The sequence below is a fragment of the Cygnus olor genome, chromosome 4, assembly GCF_009769625.2.
Source record: "Cygnus olor isolate bCygOlo1 chromosome 4, bCygOlo1.pri.v2, whole genome shotgun sequence".
NCBI lineage: Eukaryota > Metazoa > Chordata > Aves > Anseriformes > Anatidae > Cygnus > Cygnus olor.
Genome location: NC_049172.1, coordinates 50571289 through 50590861, shown reverse-complemented (window position 1 = coordinate 50590861; position 19573 = coordinate 50571289). Strand labels below are relative to the sequence as shown.

Here is a 19573-nt window from a genome sequence, read left to right as displayed (position 1 = left end):
GCAATTTTTGCTCCACTTATCAAAACAGTGGTGTTAGCAAGGTCCACATTCTTATCTTCCGATTCCAGCCTCTCTCACCCTCTTATGTTGGATGGGTTACAAGGAAAATTTCACATAACTGAAACTCAGATGAAACTCAACACAAAATTCCCTCACCCTCATTTTACTGAAATAGGACAACACAGCTCTTGGTGCTCAAATTACCACTTGATTGCACTCAGAATTGTAGTAATAATGCTACCAGACAGAATTTCACGTTGTCATGCTTTGTGTTTAGCTGGCATGCGACTCGAAGGACTATATTTACAGCAGCTTTCGTTTTCTTTAGTAAGTTAGCAAAGTCTTTCAGTTTCTGCTTTGCTCTGTACTTGAACTAGGTGTATGTTAGGATACGGATTAAAAAATAAAAAGCAAATACAAAAAGACCTCCCTAAGTAGAATCCACACTGCCGGGTACTTTCTGAACAGGTAACTGGAAGAGCAAGGCCTATTTTCCTGAAGTTTTTGAGGCAGATCCCAAAGAGTTCTACCCTGAACTTATCTGCAGAGTTCTGTTAAATGGTTTAACTTTTACTTGCATTTCAGCCTTTTACTAATGAAGTCTTTGCATAGAAGACTGAAAATCCAGGATGCAACCTTGAAGAATTCCTTCTTCACATACAACACAAGCAACACCAAAGGACTTAAGTTTTCACAAATATAAGTATCGATTCAGGGAAATAATTTCTCACTGAATCTGAAAATCAACACAACTGAGGCAGTGCTGTCATCTTGTGTTTTCTCCTTCTCCAAAACCCTCACTCACACGAGGTGGTGAACATCTCTAGCAAAGAGGCTCCTTAACTCCACTCACCTTGATGTCAGCTCTCGGATGTCGGGGTGTTTCAGACACTGGGAGCTAAACAGGGGGCAAGAGCACTCATCAGGTGTAACAAGACATTTAACATCTTAAGGAATTGTATTCAGCTTTAATTCTCTTTAAGACATTATGTGATATCGTCATTAACGCATGACAGCATCGTACTCCATCTAATCCACCCTGTTGACTTACAGCAATGCATAAGAACACTACAGAAATGGCATCACCAGCAGTAGGGCTGCCACCACCCAGTCCCACTGAGGGCAAGATTACAAGGGGTGAAGGCAAGATGCTGCAAATGTAAGACAACACGGTTCTTTATGGCTAGCTCTCAGTTTTTCAAAGGGAGTGCCTGCTTCATGCTGACTTTCAGGGTTATTTCCAATTCAAGAGATCCAGAGAAATGACTGAATGAAGCTGAGGCAATTGTGCTGCTTGCCCATTACTTTAGTTTTTAATCAGCCACAGCACACGGCCACATAGCCGAACACTACCCCGTGACACATTATGTGTAAGGCAGTTGAACAGAAAGTTGCAGTGGCAGTTTGGAAGCCGGGACTCCAAACACCTGAGTGCTAGACTTTTGCATGTTGAAAAACATTCTTTTTATTGTCTTCGCTGGACACAGCGTAGGCAGCCCTTTCACTTCCAAGAGATCCCGAAGTATATTTAAGATTACCAGTTTTATAGGACCTGCCATGGGACAGAGAGCAGTCCATTCAGCTCAGCTCCGTTTACACATTCAGAGGCCATCCCCCCGAATCGGGTCCCGCAGCCCAACACGGGACAGGCCCTCTCTCTCCTTCCCCCACTGTGGTACCAGGGATGGCCATGGTTTGGTTTGATCTTCAGCTGGAAGAGGTGCTCATAATCATGGGGAGGGGGTGACAAAAGCCAGCCCTCGTACAACTCTTCCTTCCCCAAGGATGTGGAGCTTGAGCCCGTGATATAGGACGTCCTGCAATTCACGAGGCAAGCAGTAACCCTAGACATGACGAATTTGAAGCACTGCTGTTATCTCACCTCCACTTTAGCATAGAGAAGCTGACAAAAAGACGTTCAGACAGGGCCGTCTAGGAGAGAGAGTCACGAGAGCTGCTTTCAGCTAAAAACAAGGGGCAGTTATCATGTGTATCTGATGGTGGGTTATATGGCTGTCTTGTGGGGGAAAGAAAAGGTCTTCTTTTGCTCAACAAGCACCCATGGCCAGGGGCAGGTCCCAGCCTAACAGGGCAGGGGCCAGCAGGCCCTCTGGCGGTGCAGGGCGCCTGTGCCCTGCCCAGACCGTGGTGCAGGATGAGCGCCGCTCGCTGCAGCACGCAGACAGTTTTTTCTGCCCTATATTCAGGTGCAACCAAGGCGCAGATCTAACGTCCTCTTATGATTTAATCAGATCACAGCTCTTAAAAGGCACGGGGCTGAGCAAAACCCCTCCTGACAGGAAACCCTCCTGTGACCTACTTGAGCACGCAGGCAGTTGTACCTGACGTGTGGCTCAGTGGTACCCAAACACCCACCGATAAGGGAAACTTGAACAAGAAGAAGTGGGAGTGCCAAGAAAACGCTCAGCCCAGGCTCCACATACCCCCAGCATGCTGCAATCTCCTCTTTTTCCATTTTTTTTTTTCCTGTGCTTGTTTAACTTTGCATAGGGTTTTCACCCAAAGAACTGGGACAGCACGCCCCAGCTGGCAGCCTGCTGCTTGCCCTGGGAAGAGGGGCTCTCCCCGGCAGCCACAGCAACTCGTCCCTCTGTGACACGCTCCCGAAAACCAGCTCACCTGCCTGTGGTACCAAGGCTGGACCATGCTGAGCCGGGCGCAGGCTTTGCCGAGCATCCCAGAACACAGGCCAGAGGCGTCTTTTCAGCATGGTGGTTCTTCTTCTCCTAAATATTCGTGTGTTGTTGAAAGGGAAGACTTCTGTTATGCAACGTCATTCTTGCTAAGACAGGTGAATGCTGCCTGTGATGGGCTGAGCTATTCCTAGGAGGCTGCTGCTACTCTTTCAGAGATTTCATGATCCCATTTGAACACAGCACCTTACTCTGCTTGCAAGAAACTGCCATCTCCATCTTACTTCCAAGTTTAGGAAATGATAAAAACCTGCTTTCCACCCCTCCCAAAGCATCTCTTACGATGAGACCCTTCTCCCCACACCTGTACGAGAAGCCTATTTGTGTTTCAAAGTTTTATCTCACATGGATATCTCACATTTTCCTGCCTCTGCATCCTGACTCTGAATCACGGCCCATGCAGCGGAGCGGAGGCAGGGGATGACTGAGAATTGCCAGAGCTGTAATTGCCACGGGGCAGTGCTCAATCACATGCCTCTGCTCCCCAGTTCCTCTTCTGTCCCATCAGACAGAAAGGGCAAGTGTGTCCACCCAGATGTCGGCTTCCCTCGCCTACACACCGCTTTCTTTGCTAATGCATTTTTCTTTAGAAAATAGCCAGAGAAAATGACCAGAGTGAGGAGAGCTGAGAGTTGCTCTGAGGACCAGCACAGTAAGCCGTGGATTTGCCTTTAGAAACAGCACCCTCTATTAGCAAAAATACAGTTCTTGAGATCTAATCATTTGTTCAAACGAATTTGAGATGGCAATTGCAATCTCACTGTTTTTGGAGAGCCGTGTCCAGTTCTATCAGTGACATACTTAATGCTGAACTAAATCCTGGCCTTGAGCATTAAGGCAAATTGGGAAGACCCCTCTGCAGTGAGCACACTGCAACCTGTGCAGCAAGGGTCCCTCCCTTGCATTTCACCTGACGGAGGAAGCCACGGGCACCAGCAGGCCACTTAAGAACACTGCTCCCTGACTTCCATGGTGCAACGACTGACTGACTGCTGCTGTCACTTGGTGCACAATTACCTCTGCCTTGGCTAAAAATATACACAGCTACCTAATAATGAAAATATCTGTAGCACAAATGAAAAGGATATGATAGATGTCCTTTATAAGCACGTATATTCTTTGAAATATACAAAAAAAAAGCCACCTCAGGCCTTCTTCTCCAAGCCAACCATTAGTCCTCTTCATCCAAGTACTGCTTTCCATATCTTTTGATTGTAATACCAATATTTTCTTATCCTGTTTCTGCAGAAGACCCATGTTAGACTGCTACAACTGATTCTTTGGCATACGCAAACTTGTCTTTTTTTATAGCACAGCTCCAACTTCAGCAGTGAAAATGTAATAGGTTACTGAAAAAAAGTCAAAACAAACAAAAGTAGCAAAACATCTTAGAGGTCAATGGTTAATAGAGGCTAAAGACATTTTTTCCATGATCTTTGCGTTGACAGTTAGAAGCAGAGAATTCCATTGTCTAATAAACAGAAACCATTTTGCATATTTGGGATATAAACATTTGTATAAAAAGTACACCATTCTGCACCTTATCTTGTGTATTCAGTTTATAAGCTAACACAACATAGAGGGAACTAATCTCCAACAGGTTTCATCTACATTTGGTGGAGGGGGAGACTTCTGGTGCTTCCAAGCAATTCTGTGAAATTAACCACTTCCCCGTTATTTTAAACTTAATTACAGGATACCACGCTATCACAGCACTTCTGAATACAATGTTGTTTCAGGGCAAGATAAAATAATATACAGCTGACATTGTTTTATCGGCTCTATTTTATTTTTCTCCATTTTCAGCCATTGTAGGCAGTCAGCCAGGTTACTGGATCCATCACAATGCCAAATTCACAGGACTGAGCACACGGCTAAGAATTAAAATGTAACATAACTCAGGACATAATTCTAGCTGCTTCACAATCCATGGATTTAGAAGATTAAACTCTACATTAACATCCAAGAGGGAAAAAAAAAAAAGTATTCCTCTTGTAAGTTTTGAAGGGCTAATAAAATCAGGTTTGGCTGATAAAAACTTGAGTTACTTCACAAAGAAGGCCTAAGCAGCAGTGTGTTCTACCTCTGGACTCCAGATCTTTGTCTTTGATTTTCATACCTGTGAGATTACTGAGTTTTTTAAAAGAGAGAGAGAAAGAGAGAGAAAGGAGGGAGTAACCAGGTGCCAAATATAACCACATTGCTCTGTTTTCCGTAGTTGCAGCCGGCAAACTCCCATGGAAATCAGTTGGTTCAAAACACTCAAAGTATTCATTTAGGAATTTAGCAAAGCATGTAAAGCATCCCTTCATTCAGGAATAAATGCAGAGACAAGCGTGACTATCTCACCAGGAGCTTTAATGTCTTACAAGATAAATTTTGCGACAAAAACCTGGAGAAATATGAAGACTACCAGAGGAGAGTCTGACAGCAAACAGGCTCTCTCCCCCTGCAAACCACAGTCGTCAGAGGGCTACGAGAAGCAGCAGCAGAGCTCTGAAAGAGAGGGACAGCAGGCCACCGAGCACTCCCTGCCACACGTCCCAGGAGACCACTCAGCCCAAGAAGGAAGAGCTTTGTGGGAGCTGCCACGAGGACAAACCCTCTGGGGAGGACGAAGCCCAAAGGAGAGCCGCTGTGGGGACGGAGCTGGGAGGACAGCCTGGGGAGGGAAGGCGGTGCGGCCCTCAGCTGGCGTGCTGAGGAGAAAGGGGAGCATGTGCCCCCTCGCCTGGGGTACTCGCCAAAGGGTAGCTGGGGGTCTCTTTGCACGGGCCCTGCCCTCAGAGGGCCCAAAATAGCCTCGATACTTACATACCAGCCATAAGCAGCAACTCATTTTTCAGTCAGTGGGCAGTTCGGAGAGAAATTAAACAGCAACACCTCACCCAGGAGTCACACCGTACCGAGGGTACGGCACATCTGCAGCGTTTAGTCCAGACTGAAAACGAATGGCCAAGAAGCAAGCAGTCCCAAGACACGTCTATATCCGCATTTCTGCTGCGGTCAGTTTTTACATTTACATCTTTAAGAAACACTCTTGCTTACTCGCCTGCGCATCGCAGATTAGCATTAGTTACCACGAGACCTATCCGTCAGTCCAAGCAGCGAGCTGGTGGCCAAGGCTGCACGAAAAGCTCAGCTGGCGGCTCCAGCAATTACCAGCTCCGACCTACAACAGCCCGGACGGGATGCCCGGGGAGAAGCACCAAATCTTGTCACCCACCGCACCGGCAGTGCCCGAGCAGCAGCCCAAGACAGCGCATCCACCGCAGGGAGGGAGAAGCAGGCGGCGGGACGGAGGGCACGGCGAACTGCTGGGATGTCTGAACTCACACGCCGAGCTAGCCCTGCCTTCAGCCAAGCCCTCTCAGCGAAGCACAGCAGCTACACGGATGCATTGAAAAACCCGCAGCAAGCCACAGCAAGGGAACAACAACAACAAAAAGTCACGAAACAAGGAAATAGTGAAATCCAAAAGGATTCCGCAGCCCGGACGGCGCTGCCTCGTACCCCACGAATGCCACCCATTAAGAGCAAAGGTAGAAAGCGCAGCTTGTGCCACAGCCTCCCCTTGGCAGCTTCCCCTCGGGAACCGCAGCCCCTGCACGGCGGCAGCTGGGGCGAGCCGGGAGCGGGCACCTGCTCCGGGGGCACCCCCCGAGCTCCCCCAAAGCCACCACGGCCTCTCGGCAGGGGGGAGAGGGACGGGGGCAGCCCCTGCCCTGCCTTACCTGGGTCTCCCGAGCTCCGTCACCGCGGAAGGGGCCTCGGCGCCGGCGGGGCGGAGGGAGGCGGAAGGAGGCAGGGACGGCACCGCACTGCCCCGCTCCGGCCCGGCCGGCCGCCCCGGCGCCTCCTCCAGGCGGCGGCCGAGGGAGCCGAGGGGAGGCCCCGGCCGCCCCCCTCGTCCCGGTGCAGGTGCCGGGAGTCCAGCGGCTCAAGGGGACTGGTCTGAAGGCCAGGCGGCTTCTTGAGGCCGGCGGGAGTCCCCGCCGAAGCGCAGCCCCCGCCGAAGCGCAGCCCCCGGGGTGTGTGAGGAGGTGGCACCCGGGTGCTGTGCCTCGCCTTCTCTTGCCCCAGCCCTTGCCTGTGGAAGCTGTCAGCCTGCTAAGTCCCACTAACAAAGAAAAAAAAAAGTCTTAAAGTTCAGTCAGAATGCATCTCTGTTGTTTTCCAGTGGCAGCCCAGAGGAAAGCGAACAGGGCCTATGCTGCTCAGGAGCAGAGGGCTTTGTTGTGACTAGTGCGTAATGGCTGGATCAACACAGATGTCTTTCTGTTCAGTTCAGAGGAAATGACTTACAGAGCCTTTGTTTTCACTTGGGGGATTTCCTCTAAATTACATGTTTGGCGCTGTGGCCATGCCTGTCACACTGCCTCGGGGCCCAGGGAGTTGTGGGGCTCCATCCCTACCGCGGGGCATCCCTGGTATAAAACACCTGCGGCCACCTCACGGGGACCAGTCCCACCAGCCCGCTCTCACCACCCTCCCTCCACTCCATCCCCACACAATTCTGGTAGTATGCACTCAGGTGCCCATGCAGACCTCCCTACCCGCTGCCACTGATGCTGTCAGTTTTGCAAAATGGGCAACTTCTGCTTCATGTTTCAAGCAACAGCAAAATCAGCTTCTGGCGTTGCCTGCTGCTGTGGCAGGAGGAAAGGGCAAGACCAAACAATTGTTTAAGGAGGAACTTGGAATAGCTTCACCACATAAGGTGCCATTTTTGAGCTCCAGAAGGAAGTATCATCTAGCAGAGAGCGGTTATGATCATGCGACACCAAAAGCAGATTTACATCAGCCCTGAGACTCCATCCCAGAGCTGCAGCAGCAGCAAAGGGACAGGAGAGCACACCTCTGTAGTCCAAAGCATGTGCCTACTGCCATGTGGGAGCTTCTACCACAATGGCAAAGACTTTAGGAGGACAGTGGGATCACAGTTCTGCAGGACTGAAGAGGGTTGCTTGTTGCCTGAACACGGGTTAGGGAGAGAGCTCTGTAAAGGCTGGGTGGCAAAGATGAGAATGTGCTGAGCAGCCTTCAGGAAACTCTCTGTCGAATACACACTGAGCACATGCGTTGAGGAAAGGCTATGGAGCTTGGGAAAAAGCATTGTCCGCCATTCTGTATGGCTTCTTATGGCTTGGTGAGAAGGGTAGCACCATACACTTGGATTTCTGCTGCACAGTTTTGGTTTCTTGTGGCCTGTATGCCTTTGCTATAGTTAAATAGAGCAACTGGTGTGATTTCATTTTGAGACACATGCCAACCCTTGCACAGTGCCAGGGCTTGCAGAATTACAGTGGGGAGGCCTTTGCATCTTGCCAGAAGTGTTTTGTTTTCCTTCCATACTTAATAAATTTCTAAAAGTGTCCATAGCCAGGGCCACTAATGTGTCCTGACAGGTGACCTATTCTCTGTTATCTCCGTTATCACCGGTGATAGGACCCACGGGAACAGTGTTAAGCTGAGGCAGGGGAAGTTTAGGCTGGACATCAGGAAGAGGTTCTTCATCAAAAGGGTGGTTGCACACTGGAACAGGCTCCCCAGTGAAGTAGTCAATGCACCAAGCCTGTCTGAATTTAAGAAGAGATTGGACTGTGCACTTAGTCACATGGTCTAAACTTTTGGGCAGACCTGTGTGGTGCCAGGAGTTGGACTTGATGATCCTTATGGGTCCCTTCCAACTCGGGATATTCTATGATTCTATAAAACATTTAAAGCATAAAGGTACTTTTCAAATAACAAGCTTCTTTTACACATCTATATAAATTTTACAGATGGGAGGGGGCTGAGTTTTCCACCCAGGGGAATGTTTCGGCTTTAGGATTTAAAATAAATAAATAAATAAATAAATAAAACTACAGAAAAAGCAGCAAGTTGTAACCAGAAATGATTTCATTTCCCTAAAATTTCACATGCTGAAATGCTATGCAAACAGTGCAGTAGTGGGGGAATGAGAAAAGGAGGGGATATTTCAGGGTTTTAGCTTTGGTTCTACTCCCAGAAGAGCTCAGTGTTGCTTGCTGTTTCCATCTTTTTCTCTTTTGCCTCTTAGAAGTTCAGGAATCCTTTGGACTGGGATGGTGTAGTATCCATCCCATCTCTGGGCTCCAGGGATCGGAGCATGTGCTGTCTGAGCCTTTTCTTTAGTTAGCCTCTGGGGACTCAGTGAAATTAAATGGCATAGTGATCTTGCTGTGTTTTGGATTAAGGGCACTTGGCATCCAGAGTGGTTGATTTTTGCTCTACTGCAAAGGAGGAACAGTGGTGAAGAGTTAGTCTGGCAAATTGCCCCTCTCTAGGAGGAAGTCTCCCCTTTGGAAAGGATGGAGGCTTATGAAATTTCAGGACGAGAAAAATTACAGTCGTTGTTCACTGTCTGGTTTCCATATCAGCAAGTGTGCTGGTTTTTTCTGCCTACTCTTTCTCCAAAGCTTCTTCTCCTTTTTGAGAGATTTTGGAGGTGATATTTCCAATACATCACTGAAAGTAACTCTAAAGAACAGCGTGAAATACAGACATATCATAAAATATTTTTTCTTGCAGTCAATATTGTTGTCACATGAATTTGTGGCCTTGCATATAAGGATGTCTTAAAGGTCGATGGAGAGAGCAGCAAAATAGCTGAAAACCACAGGGAACATGTCTGAATAAGCCTCGGTTAGGAGAAGAGAAACCAGAAGGCAGGATAGCCATGGGCAGTCTGGACAACCAGTTTGCAAGGTGGGCTATGGTTTGCTGGCAGCCAGTTTGAGCATGTATGGAAAAGATTTTAACTGGGGGCTGGGGAGCAGGACTCAGAAACACAACAAGTTTACACCAGCTAAAGATGTCTTCCTTCAAAATGGCCACTAAAAATGTATTCAAGAAGGGAATTCAGCTGGGAAGGGAAGGGGAGAATAAATATGTGAAGAGACTCTAACAGAAGATAACTTTCACAGCTAGTAATGCTGAAGTTAACTAGTTTGCAGCTAACTCAGGTATGTTGAAAGGAACTTAAATCTTTATTAATCTTACCTACCTTCACACATTTATGTCTTCACATGAAATTATCATCCTCCTAATGAGACAATGAGGAGACATCCTCCTAATGAGGATGACATCTTTTAGGAGACATCTTTTAGGAGACATCCTCCTAATGAGACTCCTCCTAATGAGACAATTCAGGACTTTTAGAGCCCAGATCATCTGACTTGTTTACTCTGGGATGAGCTGAATTGCCCATGGGCAGGTTTCTCCCTCTCTCAGTTGATCACTAAAGGCATGACAACTAGATATTTAGTGCATCTTCACTGTAAACTTTTGAAGCTAGGGAAGATTAATTTATTGTTAAAATGCCTTCCATGTTAAGCCTACCTATAGAGTTCTTTACTGCAACCCACTGTAGTAATATCTTCTACAACTTTCTGCTGGGAAACCAATAACAAAGTTCCCCAAGAATTTCCACACTGGCTCAGACCAAGAGTCTATAATAGTGACTAGCACTGGACACCTAAAACCAAGATGTAGTTAGGTCCTAGGATAAGGATTTGTAGCTCTAGGTAAAGTCTCTCATGAGTTCTCTCTAGCTCTGAAACTTTAGTTTTAACTTCCTTGCAAAATATTTTCAGTTTAGTTTTGGCTATTAGAACTCTGGATATTCTTGTTATCCATGTATCAAACTTCCTTTTTAATCTTGCTCCTTGCCCATGGCAACATACTCTGCGGTCTAATTGTGCACTTTACCAATGCTATTTCCCTTCCAGCCTTTTACGTCATTTTGTTTCTATTCGATCCTCTCTGTGAAACAGAGAAAAATATTTTGTTCTTCTACCTAGCCAAGTTAAGGGAAAAAATATCAAGTATGGTTCAATCCAGGCACAATGTGTATCAAGGGAACAATAAACCAAGGGTTTCTACTACACCATGAGACAGAGCCTGTGCTTTGTCCCAGCCCTTGCTAATAGGACACATGTCAGGACTCCATGGGGGCCAGGGAGCCCTGTTCATCTCCCTGGGAGCCATGGGGGATGCCCAGGGGGACAGCAGGACAGGGCCTCACAGCCAGGGCCTGTCCCACCACCCTAGCCAGGGAGCAAGCCAGGCTTGAGGTCAGCCAGGTTTGACCAGATCATCAGATTCTGAAAGAGGAGGAAAATAGACTGTGAGCTCCCAAATTCTTTTTCCCTTTCTCCCTGAATAACCATTTGTGCTAGAGTTTCAAAGCCAAAAATGAAATGAAGACCTCCGTAATTTTACTTCAGTAGCCTTCAAGCATCATGATGCAATATTTCATTACACAATCACAATGTTTACTCCACTTCTCTGCTTCTTTCTCGACTCTTCTGCTTCCTTATTCAGGATGAATAAAGTTTACAAAACAATCAATTCTTCAGTCTTTTCCGGTATCTGTCTCACAGACAGCCCTATGCTTTCATTTTTTGGTGTATTTTCTGAAGCTTACTCTGAGGAAACATTTGATATATTCATGGGATTTTCTGTGGCATCCATCACTACAAATGAGTGGAATGGACTACCTCCAGCCTTCAAGAGAAATGGTACAAATTGGGTATGGTAAAGGTCTGCAAAACCTTGAATGGGATGGAGAAGGTGAATAGGAATCTGCTGTTTACTGTCTCTTCTGATTCAAGAGCTAGAAGTTCTCCAGTGAAGCCAGAGCTGGACTGAAACCAAACAAAAGGAGATGGTTCATCAGGTAGCAATCAGAAGATGTGTGGAACTCTTTGCTTCACAAAGGATGATATGGACAGAGTAAATCAGATGGGTTTCAAGAGACACCGGTCAGATGCTTAGAAGAGAAATCTATTGAGAATCACTAGACAGATGCAATACCTCAGATCCAGGAAACATTCTGAGACTGAACCTTGAGGAATACTTGTATGTGGTACCATATCGGCTTGCCCTGTTCTTGCTTTTCCCTGGTCATCCGTCTGTGGTCAGCACTGGAGGCAGGATGCTGGGCTGGGTGGATCTTATGCTTGACAGATACAAATGAATGTATTTTTTTACAACAGTCCTGTAAGTTATTGCAACATTTATTGCCTGTCCTACAAGTCATCATAGTAACTCACCAAGATCATACTAGCATTTTCCCCACCGTCAACTGATCTGCATCTCGCACAGCCCAGGACCTACTTCTCAGTCTCCCATAAAGGGCAGTCAATCTTCTTTGTTCCCCTGAAGATTTTATTGCTGGAATAAGTCAAAGTTCATGAGAAGCAGGGATTGAGATAGAGACAGTTGTATCATCCACTGAGGTCCCTACTCAGCTGAGACATTTAAGAGCCCCTGCATGTCTTCGAAGGGACAGATTATTCCAGTATAGGGCTAGGTTATAACTATAATTGTGCAATCCCATCATAGTCTGAGGACTCCAGCAGTCATGATCTGGGCACACCAGCACCAAATATGCCAGACGTCTGCATAATGGCTATGTGTTTAGGAAATCTCCTGCCTAGCTCTAAGGACAACCAAACTACTTACTGCTGCTGAGTGTTGTTTTTACCTGCTTTACTTGAAACGACTAAATAATCCCTATGGCTCTGCTTCTTCTTTGCAAACAGCATATTTCCTCTACTGCTATAACAACAGGCAGTATTCTGGCCACAGTGGCTAGACCACAAAGACATTCTCTGCCCTCTTTTATTAAGATGCGTTAGGATGATCTGGGGAAAAATATACACATATATATATATCTTCTGGATTCATTACTAACAGATAGTAGAGAGAAGAGTTGCTTTCAAGCTCAGATCTGGCTATCCTTCCTTTACAGACTCAAAACCCAGGTTCTCCAGCACATCATGGAGTCGACAGCAATGATGGTGGATATACTGGACTCCTCTGCGTGAGAGCCCTGTGAGCTTTCTTCTGAGAACAGACCACACATTTAAAATACAGAACTAACTACTTTCTCAAGGGCTCTTCTGCACTGTAAAATTCAAGCAAGAACTTTTATAGAAAGATTGCTGGCTGGAGGAAGCCCTAAAAGACAAGCTTCACGTAACTGCTTTCTGGGGACAACATGCTCCGCTGGAAGACTGAATAAAAAGTCTGAAGAAGAGAAAATACTAATAAGTCTGACCATCCCTTTTTACTGGGGTAGGCACACGGGGTATCATCGTTCTTTGCAGTGGCCAGATCAAGTTCAACACAGGTCTGCCCCAGGCCATGGAAGAACAGTCTCCTCTCCCACTACTGTTTCTGTCCTCTGGAGTCCCCCTGAATCTTTGTAGATTAGGGTCTCTCCGTTTCATAGCCCATGACAGATAATTCAAAGGAAAAGATGATGTAAACACAGTTCATGTTCTGGGGCAAATTTTAAGGGCTCTGAGAAACAAAGAACATTCCTGTAGGACTAAATGGACATCCACAGGACAATAAATGAAAATGTGAGCCCAGTCTATGGGATATTTACTCGTTTGCTAGTTAATTGTCCATTTTCACATTCTGTAGCAAAGGATACAGTCCAAAAAAGACAAAAAAGATAATTTAAAAAAAGGCAGCAATTATCCATATGCACCACTTGTCTTTTCTCTTCCTGACGTTCCTTGCTGCTGCCTTTGATCACTGTCTTCTCCGAGGAGGTCCCTCTAAAAACTTTTCTTTCTGGACTAGGCCGCCAACTTCTCTGAGTGGGAGGTCCCAGCTGCCTCTGACAGATGCAAGGGTGGCCATGGCCTACCATGACAGCAACTCTCATCAGACCAGCTGGGATTAACCTTCCTGCAGATTCCAGATCTTTGTTACCATGAGGGCTTTTTATCCTATCAGCATTAACCAGTTGATGTCCGATTTTCCTTTGGCATGCTGAGTTATGCCACCTGAGATTCTGTGATGTTTATATCCACAGCTTAGCCAGGAGTGATAAAGTGATGAAGGCTAACCCCATGTAGAAAAAGAAATTGAGGAAATATATGATCAAACACTTAGGTGATAATTATATACTAGAAGAAAAATTGACAAGACTCTATAAGGAACATTAATACAATTATTGATTTAAGGATCAAACAGTAAAAGAAATATACATCAGGCTGAGTTAGCATTCAAAAACACATGCATACACCTCTCTCTCTAAACCTACTGTATTGATGCATTTGAGTGTTAAGCTGGATCCATAAATTTGCAGAAGGCTTTGCTAAACTTCTTTAATTTGTGGTAGATCTGTTTGACCACAACAATTTCTTTGATCGTATAACCCCCACACTCTCTTTCCCATTCCTCTCTGTGGCTGTGTAGCACTGCAGTGTTACTTGTCATAACCCAGGTAGTCAATTATTAAAAACAAGTCCCTAACTTCAGTGCAGCACAGCCTGATTGAGGGATGTCTTGATGTGCTAATGTAATAAAATAACAGGAAGCAAAGTGGTGTATATAAAATGGTGAAAAACTTAAAGAGTCTTATTTATTTGCACAATTTACCCTGACACCGGGTCAGCAAGACAGCACTGGAGAGCATATTAAAGCTTTTTGCTGGTACTGAAACAAAGAATAACTACCTAAAAAGGTAAGGATGTGGATGAGGGTGTCAGATTGCTCCACTCTGGTGGTTTTCAACTTGTGATCCGTGGGCCTCTAGATACTTGAGCAAGCAGTTCTCAGGGGACCGTAGGAGCTAACCGAGAAGGGCCACCTCTCTTAGGCCAGTCTGAAGAAACCATGAGGATCCTGAAATCAAAACCACCTGAAAACCACCACCCTGCACCAGCACATCTCTACACGTGTCTTGGACCAGTCTGCAGCATGCAGCTACCAGCAGCTGTGGCTAAGTGACGCTGCGGGGCAGTCTGAAACATTTTGACAGCACCGTGTGTGGTTTAGAAGCCACATGTGTGGCTGCTAAGGAAACGGCTTGCCGACGGCTCTCTTCAAGGGTTCAAAAGCAGGTTTAGACTTCAGATACAGGTGGCAGGGCAAGAATTTAACCAGCAGATGTAGGTGTTACACTGAGCAGATGTGGAGCTCAGCAAAACTGGAATTTCATGGCTGACTTCAGTGGAATTACACCAAATTTATAGCAAAAATATTGAGATTTTGTTTCAGGATGTGGTCTGTTTAGTTATACTACTGTAAAGTAGGTGGTCAATGTGTAATTTTAGTTTGTACGTAAAGTTTCATGTGAGACTCTGCATAGGCTTAGAACACAGAGCAAAAATGCTAAAATTAATATAACTTTTCTTCTCTGGGAGACAAGAACGTTTCTCCATTTACAAGAGGTTTTACCGTTGTGATACACAGCAATGTTACACTGATTTAATTGGAAGAGGTAGCTGAACCACTTTGATTAAAAGGCTATCAAGCCAAAATCCTAACCCCCAGGATTAGATTCTGATGGTGGCTACATTATTTAGATACATTCCCAGGGAAATTGTTCTGAATTTACACATAGGTCAGACTATGCTTTGTTTATAGAGCTTTAGTGTATTTGGGTTTCCCTGACACACTATCAAACCAGAGAAGAAAATATATCACAGATCTGGTTGACTGTGTAAATCCACTTCAAAGAATGCCAGCAGTAGTATGACAGCAGTCTTCACTCCAAGCATTTTGCCACCTGACCTTGATTTATGCCCTCGTCAAGCCAGTTTGTGGCACCCCAGTAATGACAATTCAGAGTAAATCCAGTGTAATAATTACTTATCTCAATTTATGTTACAGTGACCTTGATGGCATCCTGCAATCATCCTAAAAATATTTTTTCCAATCTTCATTGACAGCAATTAATGGTACATATTTTCAAAAGACTTTAAACAAATGGCTTTAGCTTCATTACTAAGCAATTAGTAACTTCAAGTTGAAGTGTTTTATTAACTGATGTTCACTTTTAAAGTAATATTTACCAACTACATCTGCTACTTAATTGTTCCAAAAATCTCTTAAAATTGAGGTATGGGGTAGCTAGGGAGATTCGGGTGATAAAACGAGGGTATAATTGGTTTTCCACTGCACAATTAAAGCCTGCTATTTTGCAACCTCCTCTAATTCATGTCTAAGTCTGATCTTGTTCTGTATGTGAACTCCAGCTTTCTAACTTTTTTTTTTTTTCAGATCCAGCATGGTTCATTACCTTGGTGCTTAAGAGATGTGTGTGTGTACTTGTGTGTGCATGTACAGATGGAGATTCACACTCACACACAAACATACGTATGCGCACACACAATTTGTTACACACCTATTGAAAGCCACATTGAAACAATACAATTTGTCCCATCATGTCTAACTGCAGAAATACGACAACTGAACAATAGACAATGATCCTATTCTTTTCCCAAGTTAGTGTGTCGTGTGCTTTATTGAATTCTGTTATAAACTCTGTATTTTTGGAGAACTGTTTGTCTACCACTGCTTAGATGCTTTACTCTTAGGAAAATCAATTGTGATGAGCATTAAAAGCATTTTGTAAAGCGTAATCAAACTCTCTGGAAAAAAAAAATCATTTTTCTCAATCATTTCTTGCCAAAATTCTTATGAGAAAGGAAGAAGACTGTAGGTCCCTTGCCTTCACGTGTTTCTTTGTTCTAACACACAGGCATGTCACTGGTGATAGATGCCTGCGCCACGACTACGCATGGGCTGACCCATGACTATCTAGCCTCACATTTGGCTTGTAAACAATAGTAGGAACTGAGCCCATAGAAAATATCTCACTCTCGCCAGGCTGCAGCATTGTTTGAGCTGGGAAATCGACACAAACTGCTACATTCTTGGTTAAAAATAAGAGGCCTTTGATTTTCTCTCTACTCTGAACTTTCCACCAAAGGTTGACTTTAGTCATTTCGGCACATCTTTTGAGGTCTGAATATAGTTCAACTCTTCTGTAGAGCTTTCTGTATTGAAAAAACGTACAGCACTGGAACAGGCTCAGACCTGTTAATAAAGAAAGTGCAAAATGTGCCTTATCGCATCAGATCCTAGCATCCTACTGTGCCCTAACGTAGGGGCGTGGTGTTGGTGGAGGGAAGGCAGAGAGCTACCACTGCTGCCTCAGCCCCTGGCAGTTTTTCCTCCTCCTGGAGGAGGCCTATCCTTGGTTCATATTTAGCTCTGGAGCACCACCGACTACAGTCATGGCCCACACCTGGGCTGAATCTGTCCCATCTACTCTTTTCATTTTGCAGCCTCTACAAATCCCTCACAATGAGTGATTCAGCCTTTTCACCAAGCAATAAAGGCATTTAAAAGCCTGCAGCTCACTGGCACATATAAAAGATTGTTTCAAGCTGCAAAAGATAAAATCAGTCACATTGTACATGTACAAAGTATGATACTGCAAGGTGCTGATCATGTATTGTTTGTATTGCAAATGTTCAGTCTCTGTAGAATTGCAACTTGAATATGGACAAAGCTGGAAAGATGACTCAAACCTGAAATCCTTCCCAGATCTGTGAACGCCACTCCTGCTATCAGAGCCACCCCACACGAACAAGCCACTAACAAGGGTGGCAAACTCTGGATGGAAGGCAGCTTTTTGCCTCCACTACCTTCAGTAATGAACAAGTCTAGATTATCCGGCAGTGATGAGTCTGTTATCGGTTTAGATGTAGTGGTAGCTAGTTAAATTCATTTGCTCCTGAGGAAGTATCCTTTGACTTGCACAGTTCTTCCTCCCAGGTGTTTGCCCTCATTTGTAGAGAGCAATCATATTCTCAGAAACCACATCTAGCTCAGTTGAACAGGACTCTTTCAGCTTATACTTACAGTCTCGGTATTTTCTTGATCATTTTAAGGTACACTTTTCTGAGCTTCTCCCAGTATGTATTAATCTTTATTCACTGTGACAGTGTTGTTCTGGGTACTCCAAAAAAGGTCTCAGCTTATACAGCTGCATAATATTACCCTTTAACCTACTTGAAACACAGCACCAGTAGATCTTCAGATGTGTTCTCACTTTTCATGATGATGTTGGAGCAGTGGTCTATAGATATCCTGTAATGGACAATTGACTAAAACAGCCAGCTCTTCATCATTTATCAGCAGCTGAAGGACCTGCATTTACTGAAGAAAATCCTACTGGTCTCTACTTTAGACTTTTTAGTCTACTTTAGTCTACTTTAGACTTTTGTTAAATGAGCCCTCCTGTGCATTAAAGACACCTTCTCTGTGTAACCAGTGTATTTCATTAATAGCTTCTATCCTTTTTGACACAATCGTTAACAAAAAAAATAAATGTAGTCAGTCTCTAATCCACTCCAGAGTCACACAAGTCATCTTTCTGAATTCTCCTGCAAGTACAATTGCTGTTGTTGTTCTTCAGCTAGTTTCTTCCCTATGTTTTTCCTGTATCATCACACTGACTTCCCACATGCCACCATGTCAGTCACTTCACTGAAATCCATATAGATTTGCTTTATTGCAGTTCCCTTTTCTGAAAAATCACATAATTTAGCAAAGAAAATACCATGTTAATTTGACACAATCTATCTTTGATAACTATTTCTTCCACTTCTGTATGCTTTCATGTCTTTATTTCATTCATGAAATGTCAAATCTAACAGTAATACACTTTTGTAGATTAGTTTTTTCTTAAAAAAATTTCTTCATTTTGCAATTCTTAATCCTATAGTATTTCCATCTGTTTTAGTAAATGCACTAAAACTCATGCTATGTTTTTTTTTATCTCAGTCACTGGGCCTCCTCGAGAACTGAGCTCTTTGCTCTTTGCTTTCACCTCACACATGACAATCTCTGTTTCCACGCCCATTCTCATTAATTGTCTTGGGTTTGCCTCTGTGTACTATGTCGTTGCCATTCCTGAAGCTGAGGCAAATACTTAGTTTGGAGCAGTGCCTAGATTGTCTTTAATCACAACCATGTCTACAGTATATAAGGCATTCACTTCTTTTTTTCTTTTTTCTTTCTTTTTTTTTTTAATTTATGTGGCCAAGGTACCTTTTATTATTTGCTTAAATTTCTTTTGCAGCCTCTAACTATGCTTGACTTTTGCTATTTTCACCTTTCGCATAAGCTTCTGCCTGTGAAGACTTTATTTTATTTTTAAATGCTTGTAAGCTCTCTCTTTGCACATTAAATTAATGGTTTCTCAGTTTGTTGTGAATATAGTTATTCCCTACAGTTTTTCCCTTTGGAATGCATATTTAAGATAATTTCTGCAGCACTGACTTTGAGGAACTGCAGCTGCTTTCTACAGTTACCTGACTGAACAATTTTGGCAAAATATATGCTTGTACTTCAGCTGAGTAGGACCAATAGGTTCAAATTAACATTCCAGCTACTTATTATATTCAGCAGAGCTTGGCTGCTCATTGAGCAGTACTACTAGGTGTACTAGGAACAAACCAAGACCTTAGGAAACGAAAGTCAATGATTGCCCTGACCAGAGATTTTAAAGTCTAAGTGGAATAATTAAAGAAACGGAGCAAATACAAAGCAGGAGGATGGATAAAGAAACAGATTTTTTTTATTATTTTTATTTTTTATTTTTATGTCTAATGGTTTTTAAAGTGGCTGCGAAGTGAAGACACGGAAAGAGAAGATTATTTGTACTGTAATTTGGAGGATCACCTTGCTGTTGCAGCCAATAAGTCATTACTGAAAATAAAAGATCCCAGTTATCCAGTCTGCTTGCTTAACATTGTGGCAAGACTGAGAGGGAAGCAAATAACTCTTCACTGTCTCTGCCCACTCACTGCAGGTTTTGAGCAATGTCTTCCCAGTTCGCCTCTCATTCACAAGCCAGATAATCTCCCTAGAATGGGAAATCTAATGGTGGCTCTTGTGGGCTTCAGCAAGAAGGTAGGCACTTAATTAGGCACTGAGACACATGCTCAGGGATACAAGTGGATTTGAAGATTCTCTGATTCCCTGCAGGGCTTTTCCTTTTGCTTACAACAGCTGAA

The 19573-nt window shown here is 44.3% G+C and overlaps 1 protein-coding gene across 2 annotated transcripts in view; it reads right to left on the bottom strand.

Moving 5' to 3' along the window:
• TEC (tec protein tyrosine kinase) overlaps positions 1–6992 on the bottom strand; it is a 50011-nt gene extending 43019 nt beyond the window's left edge. For both annotated transcript variants that reach the window (XM_040555349.1, XM_040555350.1), the window contains exon 1: positions 6449–6992. The gene's annotated coding sequence lies outside the window, so the exon portion shown is untranslated. The remainder of the gene's footprint in view (positions 1–6448) is intronic.
• Positions 6993–19573: the final 12581 nt, after the last annotated feature.